The following is a 22,474-nucleotide window of genomic DNA, read 5'->3' as shown; positions in this document are numbered from 1 at the left end:
TTGATGATGAAGTTCCATGCAACATCAAAGAAGTGAAAGAATGATTCAAACGTAAGTCCCTTTGGATTACCAGCAATCACATCCGCCAATTGAGTCACGTCCGTTGCATGAAGGAACCTTGGAGTTAGCCGTTTGAACTTTCCGCAATCTTAGCATATGGTTAAACTTTGATCTAGAGAGAGTGAAGTGACCATTGGTAACTTTATTCTGTGTTAGACGCTGTCATAAAAAACACGTCAACACCACTGTCCCGAAATGGCTAGGGGACGGGGACGGGGACGTCAGGTTTTGGGGCAGGGGACACGTCCTCATGTAAGCTTGATTAATTGAGACAAAAAGAAACTAAAACCAGCGATTCCTTCTGCACGCAATGATTTCTGTTCATTTTGAGGCCCAAATAGCATGTGCTAATATAAGGTTAAGAATTCAGGTGAATAGAAATAAGCACCACCAATTTTCTTTGCTGTATGCTCAGCTGTAGCTTCTTGCTACTGCTTCAGCTTCCCATGTTCTCACTGTTTTGTCTCAATTTCTGTTCTGCATTCATAGTTGGAATGTACCTAACAATAAATAGGAAGGCATTACTTTGTCTGAATTCACCCCTTTCTTCTTTTCCAAGATATGCCTTATCTGAAGTCACTCTTCTTAAACTCTATCCATCTATGGTAGGCCTCCCCCATTGGGCCATTTAGAGGAAGACAAGGGGTAAAAATTATTAGCAGAGTAATGGTGACTCTAACAAATTATGAACATTGCTTTAAAAGTGGGATGTTTCAATGCCAAATATGCCAAGTGAACATGCCGATGCTTGTATATAACCTTTTAAATAGAAATAGAGTGGGAAGAACAAAAATTGAGAATATTTCTTTTTTTGATTTGTGAATTACAACCATGGGGGTTGCTCTATTTATATTATTGAAACAAAAAAATATATAGTGTGCCAATTTTATATGAACCGTATATTAACGTATTTTAACAAAGCTTGGGCATATACAAAAACTAGGCTCAAAACAACCTAACCACCTAGAAGCTCCTATTCATCTACTTTTTAAAAGCCTGACTAGCACCTTATTCATTATTGTTCGAGATGGCATTGACAAACTCTATCATCCAATCCATCCCCTCCATGGAAACTTGTCACAATACCTTATTTAGAAATTCTACCCCTTTCTTTGCCTTTCTTTGTTGTTGCAGAGCCGAGCTTGGATGAAAGGAGATAACAAAAGGGTATCAATCCATTGTTTTACTTGAACCCAGAAGCTCTGCAAAGCTGTTCAGCAGATTAGTGCCATTTCCATAACACTTAACCTCTAGTACTTCATTTAGGCTGCCCAAATACCTCTTATTGATGAGAACAAAGTTCAAGATCTTGATATTATCCTTCAAGCCTCCCAAGTCTAGCAGAACAACAAGAAACATTGAGACCACTTTTGAGTTGATCCTTATCTATGCATATTAGAAAATCATCCCTCAACACCCATGGAGTTGCAAAAATAATGATTCCACTTCGAGTCTTGAAGATGCTCTACGATGATCTCTTAGAAACCAGCCCAAGGAAAGCCATTTAATTGGTGGCACTAGTCAACTTAAAGGGAGTATTCATGGGTTCCAAAAATGCCAGGGAGAGAGAGCAGAACCAAGAAGTTGTCGATACCATAAACAACAATGAATAATTGTGGCCATCTTGAATTATCAATTTCATAGGGATTAACTCTCAAGCGGGCCAACTTAATGCTTCATTATTACCCTTCAAGCCAACTTACAACCTCACTAGAGTTCATGCCTTGTAATGAATAGTTGTGGGATCTCATATCTCATGTTTATTAAATGATGCTATGTTATGCTTGTCCACATAAACCACCACCATGCTATCGATTGCTGAGTTGGCGAGGGCGTCCACCACCATGTTAGCCTCTCTATGGATATGGTTTTGGGTGTATTCATCCAACCTTTCAAGCATTGGAGTCACCAAGTTGAGAATAAAAGTTTATTCCCAACATTGTGCTTTATTTCCTCTACCTACATTAATAGCTAAGGTAGAGTCTCCTATCATTATTTGGCGAAAATTGAATTTGAGGCACAAATGGGGGCCCAATAGAAGTGCTTGTAGCTCAGCCTCATTGTTTGTTCCGTCTTTGAGCCTTCTTGAAGCTGAAAACACCAAATTTCCCATCCAATCCTGAACCTCACAATGAGCTCTCAACTTCCTTGGATTTCCTTGGAAGCCCCATCGAAATTAAGATTATACTACCCAATTGGGGACAGCATCCATTTTGCCTTGTCGACTTCTTTGGGAATCATCTCACCCGACCCCATTTATAGGGGAAGCTTTCAGCCCAGACCATCTTCTTATCATCAGGTTATCCTAAATAGTATGAATGTTGTTTCGTGGGGCGAAATTGTGAAGCTTGTTGTTAGTTACTTCCACTATAGCTGAATAAGCTTAGGATGCCATTTGGAAGAGCACCCGACCACCCCAATTTTGCACATAACCACTGCCAGCACTCCTAGGCAAATTGGCAACTGAGGAGGTGATTTAGGTACTATTTGCTTTACATAGTGGGCATCTTGAGGGGTCCTGATAACCAAGTTTCTTGAATCTGTAGGCCGTTAAAAACCACCAATTTTTTTTACCATATATTTAATTATTTTGATAAATCTTGCACTTTTAGAACATCTAAGGACAATTTGAAAAAAAAACTCATTAGTGAACATAGTACACTTCATAGATCTCTATTTTACAGCAAATTCTAAAAACTATTTCAATAATCAAGATTCATGGTAGTGAGTTTGTATGGCAGAATATGGTGTACTTCCAGGCTCAAGCAGCCATCACAAGTAATTTGACAAAGCCATCCAGATGTACTGTAAAAGCTCTGCATTAAGGTTCTAAAATGGATCTGATTTAAGATCATCAAAAATAGTAATTTCTATCCTATTTATATATCGGTGAATCAGATTAAAATTGCTATTTTATCAACATATCCATAGAGAAATTATCTGAAAGACTGGAACTGCAGAGGAGAAGCTATACCTGTGACAGCTGCAGCTCCAGTGTCTCCATAACAATCTCCTTGTTGCAATTTCTTGTACTGTGCCATCCACATAGCCATATAAAAGCCAGCAAAAATCCATCATCTAATCTGGCAACTGGTGAACAGCTTCCAGGGCTTCTTGTATGTCTACAGGTCATTAATTGGGGAGCATGCCTTGCCTGTAGCTCCTCCTGGATAAGATTCCCGAGGCCTTAAGTGATGATTTGTTTAATGAAATTGAAAATATAAGGGATGGACTGCTGAGTCCAGGATTTAACAACTACAAAGTTGTCTTTGAGGGAGAGCAGGTTTCTAACCTCTGTTTTCTTCCTGTCTGAACACATCACCTTATTTTCAGTCTCATGTTCTTTGAATCTTACAGAGTCATTCAGCTGCATAGTCATCTTCTCTTGGCCATCCTTAATTGTGTGCAAGTCCTTGGTGAGGTTTCTCAAAGGGCTAACTTCCCCTCCTAAAGATTTCTGTTAATGAACCATGACTTGAATGTGGGTAGACATTCTTCCCAAATGGTAGGTGCAAAATGCACAAACTAATGTGTGATTAACAACATTAATTTGGCTATTAGTTTATGGAAGTGGAGAAATTCAACAAGCAGTCAAGAAGCTTTTATAATGATTTCAAAAAGTGATTCAAATAGTAGTGGGATTCATGATCAAAATACTTGGAAGTGGCAGCTTGAAATTGCTCCAAGCATTGTTAAAGAACAAGTCATTAGCTTGTGGAGCATCAATTGTCTTGGTGGATGGCATGAAAGTTCCATTGTGGAAAACTGACAAACCAACGCAGTATGCAATTATGTTGATTTTCAGTTGTGGGTTTTGCAATAAAAATGGCAATGCAAGTTTTGCAAGATCTTTTCTATGTTAGAATGCCAATGATATGATGAATGGATCTCTTTCTGTTGAAAGGGGGCAGAAGAGTCTGCCCCATGGGGACATAGAGTTGAGTGAGCTTGTACAATAACCAAACTTTTATACCATAGTCAAAGAAAGGCATTTGGTTAAACATTGTGGTCCGCTGTAAAGTATCAATGATCAAATCAAAGTGCTGATCCATAGAGTAGAAAAATTTCAACTCAGTAGAATGATTCTAAGTATTTGAGTACAAGGATGACAACGAAGAATTGGCACTTTGTTGGTAACACCTTACCTATATGTGATCGCCAAATGACATGGTGGCATTTACTCTTGGACTAAGAATTCAAGAATTGAAGGGCTAGTGATCCACATTTATATGAAGAAGATAACGACACCATTGCTTGAGTGCTTGGATAAATCATATAATTCCTTCTTATATGTGCTATAATTGAGCTTGACTTGAGACAAGGCCTTGGAATGACATGCCGTTGGGTATCCTTCTTGCTTAAGAACCAAGCTTATGGCATATTGAGAAGTGCTAGTTTTAAATTGAAATGTTTGTTTAAATTAGGGAGAACAAGTACACAAGTAAGCAAATAATATCTTTCAAACAACTAAATGTTGAGGCATCTTGTAGATTCCAAGTAAGAGTTTATGATGAGTGAGTGGATGAAAGGGGTGGGCAACTTGTGAAGAGTTTTGAATGAACTTCTATGGAAGTTCTTCATAACTCCCAAAAAAATCGTTAAATTTGAAATGTTAGTTGGAGTGGGCTACAAATAAAAGACCCTGACTTAATTTGCATCCACATGTATGCTATGCTCATCAATAAAAAGCCCATGTACTTGATATAAGTTTTCCCAAAGAAGTATTTCTTTATCTTGGTCGTGATGTGGTGTTGATAAAGATCCAACACATGGAATAGGTAGTCATCTTAAATCTTGCAATGGAACAAAATGTTATAGAGATATATGATCACAAATTTGCCAAGATGGGGTCTAAAAACTAAAATGATAACTGATTGTTTGATATTAACAAAAGGTGACGAAAGCTCCTTAAATAGAGAGTACAAGCGATGTTTCTATAAAAGAAACGATCGAGAATGAAAGACAAAGGAAACTTGCTATAACTAACTAGATGACGAAAGACAGATTGGAAACCAACTAAAACTAACTAGATGACCATTGCATGCTAAATATTACAATATTACTGAAATACCCTTAATGGTCATTCTATTGGTCAAAATCTGTTGGTCTTTAGGCCATGAATGCATAGAAGGCTGTCCCCTTCTCTTCTTAATGCTCAGTGAAATGAGCCTGTTGGTGAGACCTTCCCTGGTTGGATTTTTGATCAGCCAACGGCTTTCTGCAAAATTTCTTCATATGACCAAGTTTATCACAATCCTTCCAACATGACGTTGGGTAATGAAGCCATCCCTCCCACTATTCAGAAACATGGAAAACGAGATAAAAATCAGCTCCAGCAACAAGTTTCAATTTTTTATTGATAAAAAAATTGGCAAAAAATTGAAATTGTGCAAAAATCTTGAAAACCCACGATTTTGCCAAAAATCATCAAAAGAAAACCAGGTCAAAAACCCTCCCATGCTTTAGAAAAACAGCAACATCCATATTTTGTAAATAAAGGGTCAAAAACTTTTGCAGAAGAACATTGTTCGCTCTAGAAACCCTAGGTGCGACCCAAAACAAACTGCAAGAAAATATAAATCCTTGGTCATAGGAAAGGGAGCGCTTGCAGATCTTAAAGGAAGTCTGCAAAAACTACGATTTCTTGTTCAAAACATTGTCAAAAACATGAAACACTAGATCGCAAATCGGAAACTATGATTTTTGTGAACATTAATCATCAAAAAACCATTGTGTGCTGAAACCCTAGTTGTGGATGAAGAAATCTCACGATTTAAAAAAAAATTCTTAAAAAACCAATTGAAATCTCACCACACCAAAACCCTCATCCTCGTCGCACAAACCGGGTGTAGAAGAACAGATTGTGTGAAATAGAGAACCCAGAATTTTAGGAAAAATTGTGCAAATCCTAGTCGTGCAGCTGAAAGATAAGAGCAAACCCAAAATTTTTGTTAAAAAGCTGTCAAAAATGCAGCCTACAAACCCTGGCGTGAGCAAAGACTTTTTGTGCAGCCTTGGAGGAAAAAAGACAACTCATCATGTGCCTCAAAGATTGCAGAAAAACCCTTGAGTTCACACACACAGCGGAAACAAATAATAAGCTGAAATGTCATGAAAAATGCAGAGAAAAATTGCTCCAAATTGTGTGAAAAACACCTTTGATTCCACAACAAAACCCGTAGAAAAACATATTCGTGATTTTGCAAGACATGAAACTACGTTTTTCAACAAAAGAGACTTGCGTTCTTTGTTAGACACGGACCCTATGTTTCTTAGAGAAAGAACAATCCGTGATCTGCAACAAACAACCCTTACGCGATTTTTAGTTTGTTCCCATGATTTTAAAATTGTCCAGATATGATAAAAAATTCCAGGTTAACCACAATTTAAAAAAAAAAAATCTATCAAAAGAAACTTCTAGAAAGTTCTAAGCAAAACACCACAAATTTTTTACTAAAAAAATTCGCGAAAAAAGAACCTATGCCTTGATACCATGAAATGATAATTGATTTTTCGATATTAACAAAGTTGACGAAAGCTCCTTAAATAGAGAGTACAAGTGATGTTTCTATAAGAGAAACGATTGAGAATGAAAGACAGGAAGGAAACTTCTTAAAACTAACTAGATGACGGAAGACAAAAAGGAAACTTCCTAAAACTAATTAGATGACAATTACATGCTAAATATTACAATATTACTTCAATAAAAATTACATAAACAATGATCATGGTAGGATCTTTGGCAAGGCCAAAAGGCATAAAAAACCCTTGGTAGAGTTGAAACTTTGTGTTGATGGTTGTTTTCTAGACACCATGATTCGACATGCAAACTTGATCTCCAAAAGTCAAGTTGAGTTAGTTGAAGTACTCATGTCTGTGAAGTTGATGTAGAAGATGGTTGATCTTGGGAAGGTGGGTAGTTGTTTTAAACAATATTTTTCTAGAGCTCAATAAATTGTTACTAACTACCACTTATTGTTCTCTTTCTTTGTTTCTACAATAGTGCTACATACATAAGAAGTGCTCTTGCCTTTACCAATCTCTTGAATTGGCAATATGTCTCGACACACTCAATCCAAGAAGCATTCATACCAAGTGTAAATGGTTTTTCTAGGATAAGGATAGCGAGAATAGGAACTTGCAAATATCGCCTTTGGAACAAGTAGTAACTAAATACTCAGGCAACTTGTGTAGTCCATGTAGAAGAGTTTGTTGATGAAAGAGTGGGCAACATGTGATTAGTTATAGATGAATTTCCTATAGAAATTTATACCAACCAAAAAACTTGTCAAATTTAAAATCTTGGATGGAATGGGTTGTTAATGAAGGATCTTGACTTTATTTGCATTTGTATGCATGCATGTTTTGGGAATGAAGAAGGCCCAAATACTTGATGAAAGTTTGTCTAGAGGAGGATGACTTCATCTTGGCTTGAAGTTGGTGTAGACGAAGAAGTTTTCTTGCACATGGACCGAGTGATCATCCCAATCTTGCTATAAATCACAATGTCAGAAAGATAGATGCCACATTTGTGAAGATGGGACTTGAAAACATCATTGGTAATGTGTTTGCATGTTGGTGAGGCTAAAAGGCACAACTAACAACTTGTAGATCTTAAACTTTGTCTTTGAGGCTATATTTTAGTCACCAAGAGGCTCCATGTTGTCTTAATAATATCTTGAAGTCAAATTGAACTTAGTAAAGTGCTTAGCTCTTAAAAGTTGATCTAGGAAATCATTGATCTTGGGAAGTGATATTTTTATCTTTATAGTAATTTTGGGAAGAGTCCAATTTCTTGTAACTACCACTTATTATACTCTTTCTTTGGCACAACAAGTGTATTAGGCCCACAAGGAAAAAATCTAGGTTGAATCTTGACTTTCTCTAATAATTGTTTGATAAGATGGTCCATCTCAACACCCTAAATGGATCTAGTGCGATATGGTGGTCAATTGGTTTATAGAGATCCTTCCGCTTGTTTGCCTAACAAAGACAATCAACTAAGTTATTTGAAATTAGGTTCTTCTGTTTGCCATCATTAGGGGTCAACTCCACCAAGTTGAGCCATCACAATTGGGATGGGCTTGGATGTGTTGAAGTTGGAAAATGAAGATCATCTGCTATTTTTTGACTTGGACTTGGACATAATGTCAAAACTTGGCGAAAATTTAGTAAATTTAAAAAATGAATAAAAAATAGAATTTTAATGAAAAATTTACTATATTGCATCTATATCAAAATAACTTCAATATACACAACAACTAATTAGGTAGATCTAATGTGTACACAAATAAATAAGTAAAAAATGTCATATTGAAAGTGAATTTCAAACTTGCATGCTAATACAAACGAAAAATTGCTTTTATATGCTTAAAAATTGTTTTTTATACACAGCAAAAAAAATAAAAATACATAGCAAATAAAAATACATTAGATATAAGTTGCTAGACCTTGTGCTACTTTGCATATGTCATAGAAGCAACTTAGCCATTCTATCTATAAACTAGATAGCAACAACATCATGGATGACTTCGTCGTCTTTAGTTGTATAGGCTTGTGTCTTCTCCTCCTTCGCTACAAGCTTTGCCTCACTATTAGCTTGATTGACATGTTCATGTTCCTCCTTTGTCATTTATTAATATGGGGTCACTATCTTTGATGATCCCCTCAAATGCAAGACCTTACTCCTTCGATACTATAATGGCTAATTCTTCATTTTCAACTGAAATCTTCTTGTTATAGAGGTGCATATTTTAATGCACAAATGCAAGGTCATTCAAGCTTTGCATTGACAACTTGTGTTTTTTAATTTTTTGGAGTGTATGTGCTCAAACATACTCCAATTGTGCTTACAACCTGAATTGTTGCATGGTTGACTTAACATTTGCATGACAATCCTCTAAGATTGGCAACCTTGGTACCAAAACTTTCCCACCATGCATCTATAATGATACACGTAAAATGTTAAGGATTTATATATAAATATTAAATTTAATAACAAAGAAGTAATATGTTTAGATTTTATAGCAATGTCTCAAAGAATGCAATTTTTACCTAGTCTAGAAGTTGTCCTTGTTGACTTGCTTATGTAAAAATAGAAGTGAATTGATATCTTTGGGGCAAAATCTGCTATATAACATCTTTGTGAGTGCCCCATGAAAGGCCAACTAGTTTTCACGAAGTTAAAGGTTGCAATTAGTATGTAATGGCAAGTGTCATATAGCAAGCGACCTGACGACATCCTCGAAGAGGTGCTTATGTAAAAATAGAGGTGAATTGATATCTTTGGGGCAAAATCTGCTATATAACATCTTTGTGAGTGCCCCATGAAAGGCCAACTAGTTTTCACAAAGTTAAAGGTTGCAATTAGTATGTAATGGCAAGTGTCATATAGCAAGCGACCTGACGATATCCTCGAAGAGGTGGCGGTAGTGGTGGTGATATGGGGGGATGTTTCCCCCAAGTCCCGAAGTCTCGGAAACATCCCCCTATAGGGGACTTGAGTTTTTTTTTTGGGGGGGGGATGCGGCCCCATGGAACATTGCTCTATAGCCTCTATAATAGTTTAGAGACCTTTGAATAACCTTCTCATCAGCCTTGAAGACTCGAGAAGTTGTATGGTTGGGTGGAGGAAATATGCACAAGTATGAAGTGGCCTATGAAGCCTTCTTTATCCATCCCTACTCTATGATGTCCCAAATGGGCCTGTACTTTTTCACAACAACACCATAGAATGTCTAATATGTTCCTTGGATTGGTCCATTCCCTCGTAAATGTAACCCATATACAAATTGAGGTGAGTTGAAATCTTCAAGGCAAAATCTGCAATATAACGTTTCTGCAAGTGCCCTGTGAAAGGCAAACTAGTTTTCATAAACTTGAAGGTTGCAATCAGTATGTAATGGCGTGTGCTATATAGTAAGCAACTTGGCGGCATCCTTGGAGGAGGTGACAGTGTTGTTGGGGGACATTTCCCCAAAGTCCCTGCGTCCCAAGAATGCCCCCATCAAGGGGATGCAGGGTTTTTTTGGGGGATGCGTCCCCATGGGACACTGGTTTTTTCTATCTATCCATCTGTTAGACGTGATAATGCAACCCTTCTTCCTCAAAATAACTTGCTGCTCATTAGTAATGGACTATTCATCATCCACCTTCTCCATCAAAATTAGTCCCCAGAAATCATCACATGAAGGGGGTTTGAATCCCCAACTAGCCATGGCAATTGTATCGACCCTTAAACTTAAAAGAAGCTTTCTTATGTTAAGAAATAAGACTCGAGAAATGAAGATGTTACCCTGTTGTATCGAAGGGAATGCTGCAACGATACCAAAATTACCAACTACACTCCTTGCTTCTAGGTTTTTGTCCTTCTTACCTATGTCAGAGGTTTGCTGAATTTAATGCATGAATTTAAATTTGATGAACTTAGGATAAAACCTAAAAAAGCCATTGTGGTTTGCTCTAAAATATGTGTGGTAAAGGGCTTAGGTTTTCTTATTAAAATATATTTAAAAAACATGTCTTTTCCTGTTCATTGACCATGGGTGCTTACAACTTGTGTTGCCTATGTTAAATTTATTGGCTGATGTGGTGGCCGCTTGCAGTTGCTGATTCAGGCTAAAACATCATCAATTTATGTGATTCGTGGAAGGTGGATTCAGGCTAAAATATCATCAATCCATGTGATTCGTGGAAGGTGGAACAAGTTTAATGTTGGTGTAAAATGATTTGTGAGAACTAGCGAATCTGTGTTTGTGCATCTGCAAGTTTGATCTATGTTGAGGTTTTGTGGCTTGAACCTAGGTGCCCACAATTTTCTAAACCCATAGATAAAGTGAAGTGATGATTGCCATGGATGTAGTTTTTTGCCCATACTCAAATGCATCTAGTTTTTCAAACCCACTCTCTCCTCAAAGACTTGCATGGTTTAGTGGCACATAGGATAGAAGGCGCTGCCTCTATAGCTGGTTTTGAATGACTGTTTTTATTTATTTGCTTTGCTGCAGTACTTTTTTCTTTGCTTCGTTTTTAAAATTTTGGGCTATTTTTATTTTTTGTTCCTTTTTTAATAAAGTATAAAGAGATTAAAAAACAGAAGGGTTATAGTTAAAAATTGCAAGAACATAAAATAGAATGCACGCGAAAAAAAGGATAAAACCCTAGGGTGTTCTTTTCTTCTACAGATTTTGAATTTAAAATTTGTAAAACAAAATACTACATAATTTAAAGAAGAAAGAATGAGAGAAAAACTGAAGGTTTTCAATTTACCTTGATTCGATTCTTGAAGTTTAAAGTTGGAAATTAGCATTCCATGGGATGTGGGGTTGTGTCACCTAGAGTCCAAGGGTTGCACCCAATGTCTTGGACATCCCGTAGACTTCGTGCCATCTATTTGGGTCCCAAATTTTGGGAAATTGAAGATGCAGTTGTTTGAGAAGGATCATATAGAGTTTTTTCATAATGAGCAAGCAGCAGATTGTAAATCAGTATTGAAGAGAAAGAAATCTTAGTTTGGGAACTTTCTACCTTCTAAGAATAGAAGGCTGTGAGAAGCTGAAGACTTTTTGACCTTACTGGGGCAAGTTAAATGACCAGAACTTGTAGTAGGACCTTGAGCATCTAGACCATGTGTAGGTTCTGTTTTCTCCAGTGAGTTGAAATTCATGCTCCCAAACCTTTATTAGGGGACATGTTTGGAGTTTGCATCATGTGTGGAGTAAGGAAAAGATTACAAAATGCACACGTGTAGAAAGACATTTTTGTTTAACAGAATTACCATAGACAAGGGTCTGATTATTGTTGGAAAAAATCTCCAATATGATTTGCATTTGGAGGAGCTTTTATAGTTGTAGGAATAATTCTAAGGCACCAGCATAGATGCACACAATATTTTATTCATACACATCTAACCAGAACTATTTTTTGAAACACTCTCATGGAATCAAAAAGATGAGTGAAAGGCAGAAAATAAATTGGTTTGGAATTTGAAAATGACTTTGATATGATATCCACGTTGCCCTTGGTCCAGGGTGTCCTCGAAAGATGCGCACTACCAGCTTCCTTTCTGCTTATAGAGGAACATCAACCATGCATGTTAGAAGTATTTTGAATCATTGCCAACTTATTGTCTATAGAGGATGTTCTAATAACTAAAGAGGTCAGGTTATTTATTGAATATCCATCTTGCGTTTCAGTGAACTGGTCCACATTCCCACAAACCACCACACCTCAACTCTCTGCACGGACTTAACCTGTCACTTAAGATTGCATTGTCTACCCTGTTGCTTAAGATTGTACTTCCTTACCCTGTTGCTTAAGAAGGCTATAAGTAGATGTGGCTACAAATTCATCAATTTAGTAGTGAAGCAAAGCACTTGTGCTTATGTTAGTAAAACATATTTTGTTCTCTTATATTTCTTGGAGTTGGTAGTGTCAATACATATTATATTTACTAAGATTTGTGATGTAATTTATTTTTTGTGCAGAGTGTGAAAGAATTCTTTGTAGTAATTATTTATGTTTCCTCATGAGTTGCTGATGATGCTTACCAGGTATAATGGCCAGGACCAACCAGATGTTGGTAAATATATCTGCATGAATATTTGTTGACACAGATTTGCTTCTTAATTTGTTATATACCAAATAAACTGCTGGATTTTTGGCCCAATATGTCAATCCCAATGACACTAGTACTGTAAACGTGAATACAGGAATGCCTCAGTTCTTTGTTCTCACCAATTCTGATGATTATGACCACAGACATTAATTCCATAGAAGATGCCAAATGCTTAACTGGTGTGTTTGCATAAAGTCCTTCCAAGCCTGATAATTGGTTGGCAGGATCTGATCGTTATTTGTTCAATTTTTATCTGTTAATGTTCCTGCAACTCTTTGCTAGTTAATTGCTGATGATGCTTACCAAGTATAATGGCCAGTAACCAACCAGTTTCTGGTAAATATATCTGCATGAATATTTATGGACAGATATTTTTAGTTTTTTGTATACCTATCTGCATGAATATTTATGGACAGATATTTTTAATTTTTTGTATACCAAGTAAACTGCTGAATTTTTGGCCCAATATAATAATCCCAGTGACACTAGTCCTGTAAACATAAATACAGGAATGCCTCAGTTTCTTCACTCTCACCAATTCTGATGATGATGATCACGGACATTAATTCCATACAAAATGCCAAATGCTTAACTGGCGTGTTTGCATAAAATCCTTCGAAGCTTGATAATTGGTTGACAGGATCTGATTGTTATTTGTTCAACTTTTCCCTGTTAATGTTCCTGCATTTCATCGCTACTTAATTGACTGTGAAAAAATCATGATTAGTCTCTTTTTCTTATATTATTGCCAGTTTCATCCGAGAAGTGTATTTTGTTATTTGTTTGGTGCTGATTGCCTGTTGGTTTGAATGTCATTGTTGCTGTACTATTTGATCACAAGTTGTTTATAAACTCATTGTGCTTTGGTGTATTGTTAGCTGTGAACCAGTTGTTTTCTTTTTTATACGGTACTGCCATTTTTGCACTAGTTGTGTATTTTGTTATTTGTTTGGTACTGATTGCCTGTTTATTTACCATTTTGCAAGTTACATTCAAACTCATTGTGCTTTTTTGAGTGTTGTCACATTGAGGTGAACTAGAAAAGATCTTGTAGTGGTGTTGAATGGCGAGGAAACATAAGGGAAAGTTTATGTCAACCAACTATGTTGGAGTTGTTCAAGAAGCTCCAAAACCTATGCCAATGGGAGATGACCATGAAGGAGTAAACAAAGGAGTTTTACAAACTATGCATTCACATTGGTCATTTTGAAAGATGACATTGAGGTGTCCAAGTATGCGAATGGTTTATGCATCTCAATGCAAGATGAGATTTGTGTCCTAATAATTCATTCTATAGAGGAGAACCACCAAGAATCACTCAAAGCTAAGAAGTTGTCTTATAGATAACAAAGTTGTTGCAACAATGGCAAGGGCAAGCAAGGTGGGTGGGAGGCAAACAAATGCATGCAAGGAGGGCACATAGAAAAGTGTAAAGTGTCAAAAAATCTTTGATAGAGGTGAAGAATGAGCAAGGCAAGGTTGCGACAAAGGCTTTAGTGGGACTTGCTTCAAGTGCTAGCATGTAGGTCATTGGGTGGTTGAATGCCCATATGCCACATGAGAGCAAGGTTGCATAGAGAAGTGTGTGCATATTGCACAGGCTAAGAATGAGGAGGTGGGAAGCGAATCATGGTGTGCAAATTGAGAGGTTGGGAAGAATGTGATGATGTGCAAGGTTCTAAAATGCACACTCGAAGACAAGAAACTGTGGTTGAGTAGGAGCCTCTTTTGAATTAAGTGCAAGTTAGGAGGAAAGTTTTGCAAGGTGATAATTGGTTGAGGTAGCATTGACGACTTAGTAACGACAAAGATGGTGTGGAAATTGGGGTTGAAAAAGATTGTGCACACAAGGTCTCTTGGTTGCAAAAGGAGCAACTCACATTGATAGAGTAGTGTAGGTTTCACTTTGCATTAGAGGATATGTAGATGAGGTATGGTGTGATGTGATTTGAATGGATGCATTCTATGTGTTATTAGGAAGGTTGTGGTAATGTGATAGACACACAATGCATGATGGGTTCAAGAACACCTTCATCATAATGAAGGATGGTAAGAAACGTTGAATTACTTTCCATGCAGGAAGAGGAGGTATGTGGGCAAAAGAGCAAGGTGATGTTGTCAACAAAGGGGTTTTTCAAGGAAGTGAGATGTTTGCAACTTTGCATGCTTGCTATTGACTCAAATCTAAGGGATTATAAGTTGTTACATTGCTTAAGAAGTATGCAATTGTGATTGGTGTAGGAATGCCAAATGAATTGTCATTGAGTGTAGCATCTAACTTTGAACATCTTTTATTTAGGGTTCTACTATTCCAAATAAGGTGCCATATAGAATGAAACTGGACATGAGTGCAAAGTAGAAGAAGTAGGTTGAAGAACTATTGGAACGATGTTTGATATGGGAGTCCCAATTGTTACGTGGTGCCCACTTGTGCTAAAGAAGGATGGAGAGGTGAGAAAGGCTATAGACTAGCACAATCAACAAGAATAGGTGTCGATTGTTGCGCATGGATGACCTAATGGATTTCTTAAGTGGTGCACGATACTATTTCAAGATAGATCATAGGAGCGACTATCATCCAATTAGGTTTAGGGAAGGAGATGAATGGAAGATTTATATTTAGAATTAAGGTAGGTTTATAAAGAGAAAACGAACTTGTGTAGTTTCCCTTGCATTCTTGTAAGCTATCGTGCTTAGGAAGTTAGGTGCAGCAGGAGAGGATAATTGATGTAATAACCCAATTCATATACCTAAAAAATTAACACTATTCTTTTCTTATTAATTTTTAAAGCAAAGTTGTTTAATTTTTATCCACATGTTTACTCAAGCATCTATCCATACGGGAAAGGCATCTATCCCTTGTGGTTTCTTTTACGGAGCTTGGCAAAGTCCAGGGGACTTTAGCACCATTGGTGGAGCATTCTTCCTTTTTGACAACTATTATATTAAATATACAGTTTGTCTTCAAATTGGAACTAACAATTAGCTGAGCTGCTAGCTTATAGATTACTGTTAAAATTGGCATGGGATAAAGAGATTAAAAGCTGCCAGTCTATGGTGATACAATTTTTGGTTATAAAATGGATGACATATGAACATGATATTCTTTGTGTTTCCCCTGAAACGTTAGCAATCTAGCTAAAGGAGGTTTCTGGACAGTTTGATCATATTTCTTTCTCACAGAAGTGGACATATTATCAAAGGAAGGCCAACACAGAAGTGGACATTATCAAAGGAAGGCCAACAGATGATGGCATGGGTTTTATTCATTGAGGAGTTTCAAGGTAGGACATTGATTGAGTCAAGGCAAACTATATAGTTTACAGTATTGTCTTATTTTTTCTTAGTTCTATTTACTTTTATATTAGTTAATGTTTTACTTGTGTATCTATACGTTAAGTCAGGAATATGTTTTGTGGATTTTATGTTCAATGTTGGGCATTTTGAAACAATTTAATTGTTTTTAGTGGAATATCAACAAGGCTTGTGATCTATTAGTAGGCATGGATCTATCAAAGAAGATTTAAATCTTATTTACAAGTGCAATTGGAAGGCATAAGGCCTGACTTCCCAATCTTTTCCAACATTCCCTACTTAACTTCATTCTCCACTAAAAGTGATAGTCTATGTCACTTATTTGGTAAAATCTTCCTAATTCCTCCATTACTACTTTTGGTGCCCATTCTTCGAACTAGACTCCATTGCTGCTTCCCCTAGATAGAATGATGACTCCTTTGCATTGAAGCTCCCCTAATTCCTTGATCGTTCTCCATGCTGATCCTTAATCAATTTTGTGAAGGCAATTTGGTGCCAAACTGTGACACACTTTTTGTAATGGATTAATGGATTTTGTAATGTTGGTGCTCCAACCTTGGTGATCTGTGATTTCCCCTTAATTTCCTCTATGATTAAGGTGTTTACAGCTAGTCTTTAGGTGAAATTTGGTGATAATTCTTTCAAGGAATGATAGAAAATAATCATTAGTTCTGATTGGGTAAATTGGGTTAGGGCCAAAACCCTTAACAATGCTACCCAAAAATGGCTAAGCTAGTAAAAACCGCCAAAAGGCGTGAACAAAGAGTCTCACAAGGAGCGAGATTGACAAGAAACTTTTAACCGGAGCAACAAACCGGTGGGAGACACAGTTCCCAACCTAGAGCTAAGTCAACTCATACAGAATTTGCAGGTTTTCAAAAGGACCCTGAAACCTAAAACCAAAGACACCATGAATTGGAGAGAAGACAACCAAAGAGCGGTTTAACACTGCGAAAGCATGAATTAAAGTCACCTTGCACGTTAAAGAGGACTGACAAAGAATGGATAAATAGAACAACGGGTTTTGAAAGGAACTCATGAAGCTTCTAACATTGAGAACACTTTGAACTGAGGAAAATTCAGCCAAAGAATGGATTAGAACAGACATTATACTAGGAGCAAAGCTAATCGCGGAGTCCATCTCTATAGGACCAACGAGACTGAAACCTACCATGGAATCTACCTCCATAGGACCTGCAGTAGAAAGAACAGGGAGACAGGCAGCAAAAGTCCCCCTAGAAAACCAGATAGTAAGAAGGTACCTGCCCCAAGAACACCTCAGACAGCGAGGGCTTTCAAGGAACCCCAATAATATCACCTGGATAGCACCCAAGACCATATCAAAACAGAAAGAAAGACAAAGATGAACCTGCTTGAGCGGCGGAAGAGGAAGGCAAAAAACTGAATCCAGAAGAAGAGAAAAGGCAAAGATCTGGGCTAAAGAGCCCATGTATGCAGGAAAAGAGCAAGAAGAAGTCTTACAATCGCGTACTTCCAACTCAGAGGCAAAACCCCTGGAACCCCAGCTTCTGACACTACCTCAATAGGATCAGCAACAACAAAAATCACCAATTTGGATGGAAGCCAAAGGAGAACTAAAACCAATAGTACTGAGGAGCCCCAACAGCACCAAAGCATAACCCTCTCCTGCAGGAACAAACTTCACCTCTATAGGAGTTGCAGGAGAGAAAGTAGGGGTATGATCAATATGACCCCTCTTGTGTTGATCAACACTATTACTCTGGGCGGAGGAACTACACTGATCAAAGCGCCCAGGAGGTAAAAAATCACAGCACTAGAAACCCCCAACAGACCCACCAGAGATGGCTCCATGGAGACCAAAGCCACTGAGAACCAAAACCACAAGCAGGGAGTCAATATCCCCGACAGGGCACCAACCGCAGTGGGAGAGCGCACAGATCAGCCTTCGAATCCAACAGGAACTGGGACAAAGAAACCCGTCTTCAGAGAAACCAATCTGTCAGATCTCTTTAGACCACCACCAAATTGAGTTGGGGATAGCAGAGACCCCAACTTGGAATGTTGAGGCTGCAAACCTCGGAACAGAACCACAACTCTAACAGCAGGAGATCATTAGTTATTATTATTATTATTTTTAAAATTTATTTACCTTAATTTGTTTTGATTATACTTTAAAAAAAATTTAGCATGAAAAGTTATTTAATATTTATAGTAACTTTATCTAATGCTAATATTATTATCACTACATCAAATTATTTTCTTTTTTAACTAATAAATAATTCATGCAATTGTAAAACACAGAATTTCAAAATATTGGTCTAATATATCTCGATGATGATTAAGTCCTCAAAATAGGTGTAAAACGTAAATGATTAAATCGAGCTGTGACAATTGATTGTTGGAGTGTTTTTGCAAATGTTCCTCAAGTACTTGGGGCAAGTCGACTTATAAACAACTGGAGAAGATGGTGGCTTGAGGAAGTGTACATCTCACTCTTCCTAGAATTTTTTATCCATATTGGTTTTCTTGAGACCATAATAGCCTTTTGTTTTTTGTGATATTTTTCAGTCTTGTTCATGTTCCTTTGAATTCCTTTTACATTTAGCACTTAAAAAACACAATTTAGGACATTAAATTTTGTTTTCCTTAAGTAGAACTAAAACAGAAAGTAAGTATATTAGGAAGTTCTTACATTTCATGTTGATGAATTAAGTAATGGAATATGCATGCTAATTGCTGCTCAATTGATAAGCACACCTTTTCTAGCATATCTTAATTGGAGTGAGGAATTTCACGTCCATGTGGATGTGTTTAAGTTAGCAATTGTATTTTGGTGCAAGATGATGACAAATTAGATCATCTAGCGTGTTGCTTAAGTAGAGAATGATTATAAGGCTATAGATAAACGATGGTAAGATGGAAATAGAGGTGTTGTGGATGGTGTATGGCCCTCCTGCATTGGGAGCTCACATGAAAGGTAGTTGTGAAACTAGGGAAGCAAGATGTCTTTGTGGAACAAATTTTGACAATCAAGTTGGGAGAGTCATCTGATAGAGTAGCAAATATGCAGTTCCATGTTGTGGTACTACCTTTGTGATTAGAGAACGAAGAGAATTCTCTCACCCACTACTACAGGATACGGACAAGATTGGGTTGAAGATATTATTAACTAAGTCCATGCCATTCTAGTTGTGTTGGTAGCCATATAAAAACTATGTTTGTACTGCTTTGTATATGTTTTTGTCATCAATTTCTCATCATATGTGTGCCAAGTCAAATCAGTTACAACCTTCTTCCTTGTCAAGTTGCAGTGTTGTTGTGTTGTGATCTTGTCAAGTTGCAGGTTTGCACTATTCCAAATAATAATTGATGAGGATCTTGATTGACAGTGGCTATGAAAAAAGGAAAAGCGTGGAATGACTAAGGCATGGAAGCTTGAGCATGTTTCCCTTGGAAATGCCACTGCTGGTGTGCACTTTTGATGGCAAGTGAATGGCATTTGCTGTCTAGTTCTCTGCTCTAAACATGTTTGGTGATCTGGCTTCAAACATTATGGAAAATTGACCAAGGCTTAAGTGATATTCACCAGGCATGTTAAAAAGGTGGCAAAGAGCTGAGTGAAAAGCACCAAAAACTCCACCAGGCATGTTGAAAAGCACCTAAAAACTCCATCTAGTATTCAAGAGGGGTGGTTTCAAGTTAAATGATGCACACTTTGGAGTAGCATAAAAAGAGGCAAACTGGTTAGTGATGTGCACCTGACAGTTAGCACCCAAAACTCTGCTCAGAAGTCACTCAAAATGGGGCCCCCCTTTTTAGTGGCAGAGACCATCAAATTTCTGACTGGCCATCGGCTAAACTTGGCTAGCTCTGTAGTGATCTGCACCCAACTTAAAAGTCTATAACAGCAACATCTGTTGCACACCTTTGGGGTGGCTTTGCCCCCAACGATATCAAAGCATTCACAAGTTATGAAGGGTAGCAAGAGTGTTAGGAAACTACACCTAAGTCAATGAAAAGGTGACCAAATGTGAAGTGTTCTCCCTCAAGTCATTGTTCAAAAGATGACTAATGTGTTATGAAACATGGCAGTGAGGTTATAAAACTTGCCAAGCCTACAATATGTTTAAAACACATTAAATCAGGGCCGAGTCTTGAAAAAGTGGCAGAAATATGATTGAAATGCAGCTGTATATTAAGAGAGAAATAACAAGCTGTTGAGTTGCACTCTCAAAGTGGCATTGCTTCATAAAAGTTCTTTGTTTAAAGGATGAGCTCAAACTGAGACTGGGTACACATTTTTAGCGGCCTAACCACTCCAAAACTCTCCCAAGATCATTTTAAGTGGCAAGAGGATAAGTGATACTTGCTAGCATATAACGAGACATAAGGTGCCACGTTTTGGGTTTTGTTACTCACTTTTAGTGCCCAAGGTTTAAAAGGTGGCAAATGCATCAAGAAATTCTGCCTCTTACTATCTCAGTCAGCTGAAAGAAAAGTTAAAGGTGATTCACTTATCAGACTTCATAAACAAGTTTGTATCTGCTGTTCATAGTGGCACAAGGCTGTTTATTCATAATTTGCAGTTCTTTCAAGAGTTTCCAGTGCCATTTGTGGAGGTTTTTGGAGCAGCTGTAGTGCTTACAAAGATATCAGCTGAGTTAATTAAGATGTATGGTCTAAAACTATAGGACAAGTTCATGCAGCAAAGAGGATGTCGTCTTTCAAGATCTCAAGTTGCCATCATGGAGGAATTAATCAAATTGTTACTGAATTGAGGTTTCAAATGCAAAGTATTGGCATACTATCAAATCTAAGGTTTCATTGAGATCTTTGGATAGATTTAGCTTTGAAGTGTTTAGAGGTAGAGGGTTCCAATGTTACGAAGGCTGACATATCAGTATGATGGTGTCAGTAGATTAGTAATCATGGTCAGGGTTCTTGCATCAAGTCATCAAGTTGGTGTTGGCAAGGTACTTATAAATTTCATGTTCATAGGGTTTTCATAAGTTTTTTGAGGCTCTAGAATGTTCACCATATTTCAGAGGTTTCAGAGGATTTAGCAGTTTCATTGCAAAAGTTCCTTTAGATTTTCGAAAGGTTACTCGTGCCTAATTCTATTTCATCAGTGACTGCATTTGGGAGTTGTCATCATTGGAAGTGGGTGTTTTCAAGTGATGGAAATGAGACAATTAGTAGGCTTTTTATTTTATGAATTGTTTTAGAATTATATTGCTTTGAAGTAGTTTTATTTCTGCTTTTTCTATATATAGGGATATGATAATTTTAATGTGGTACTTTTTTGGGATATTTTATTATTATTGTAAATACCTAAATGCTACCCTTGTGAACTTATAAATAAGTGCGTTTGGTACATAACTGTGAATTTTAGTTGATGCTAAGCCTATGCTACAGTAAATGGTGTTTTGTTGAAGTTATTGATCCTATGTTTGTAGTTCTGTTAATTAAATTGAATTGATCAACTTTGTCAAGCTTTCTAATGATGCTCGTTAGTAACTAAGTAATAACTTTGTGTATCATTTAGCAACTTACATTCGAGAATCGTGTGATGTTCATCTGTTTATTTATTTTCTGCTGATGTAAACCTACTGGTCTCTATTTTAGCTAGTCAGTAAGCATTTACCTATGCTATTCATTTAATAAATCTTTGTTGCATTAGAAAATTGGTTCTTGCTTTAGCATGTAGGAAGTTGTTTTTGTTCGTTTGTGCGTAATAATTCACCCTTATTAAAATCTGAAAATCTCGCTGAAAGGCTTGATTTTTGATGATCCAGCTCATGCATTTAGGACAAAACATAAGCAATAAATGATTTACATTTATGGAAAACTCCCAATTAAAATCTTGTATAGCGTGGTGTTTACTTGACAACTAAAATTCATGGAACCTGGAAACAAATATCTCGGCAGCCAATTTTAAGATCTTATATTTCAATATTGTTATTAAATATTAAGTGATAGATTGTTAGTGTCCTTTAATATGTATTATAATGGTTCAAACTTTTCTTTAGAATTGGGAAGAGCACTCTCACATTAGGTGAATCTTACCACTTCTAATTGCGAATCAGAAATTTTTCTTTAAAAGTGCTGCAGAAGTTGATGTGTTCCTTTTGGAAATAAGTTGTGTTTTAAGTTTCATGTAAATTGTGCCATAATTGGACACAGGTTTGGTCTCCAAAATAGAAATGTGTGATGCCACAAGAAACATCTTGAACTTAGTTTTATTTATCTATCAAGAATATCATAATCAGTTCAGGTCACCCAGTCATCTAGACGATTCTGAATTCCTAAAGATGGATGGATCTAATGTTAGATGGTGTTGTGAAGTCAAAGCAGGACTGTACGATGGCAGCTGGACATCACAAGTCATATACAGTGCACCCATTTTGATTAGAACAGAGTTTATTTAGAGATGTGCTTATGATTATAAAACAATTAAGAACTGCAGTATGCGTCAAGTTAGAGATGTGTGTAGGAAATAAT

General features: G+C 37.0%; 1 protein-coding gene across 5 annotated transcripts in view; it reads left to right on the top strand.

Annotated features, from left to right (window-relative positions):
* LOC131060137 (uncharacterized) overlaps nucleotides 1-22,474 on the top strand; it is a 62,227-nt gene that overhangs the window by 13,708 nt on the left and 26,045 nt on the right. The window contains exon 1 of one of the 5 annotated variants that reach the window (XM_057993284.2): nucleotides 12,546-12,611. The exons of 1 other annotated variant lie outside the window; for it this stretch is intronic. The gene's annotated coding sequence lies outside the window, so the exon portion shown is untranslated. 3 more of the 5 variants (XM_057993258.2, XM_057993275.2, XM_057993267.2) reach the window with 3 other exon arrangements.

The sequence above is a fragment of the Cryptomeria japonica genome, chromosome 1 (genome assembly GCF_030272615.1).
Source record: "Cryptomeria japonica chromosome 1, Sugi_1.0, whole genome shotgun sequence".
In the NCBI taxonomy this organism is placed as follows: domain Eukaryota; kingdom Viridiplantae; phylum Streptophyta; class Pinopsida; order Cupressales; family Cupressaceae; genus Cryptomeria; species Cryptomeria japonica.
Note: the sequence above shows the minus strand (reverse complement) of the source record. Positions and strands in the feature narration are given on the sequence as shown.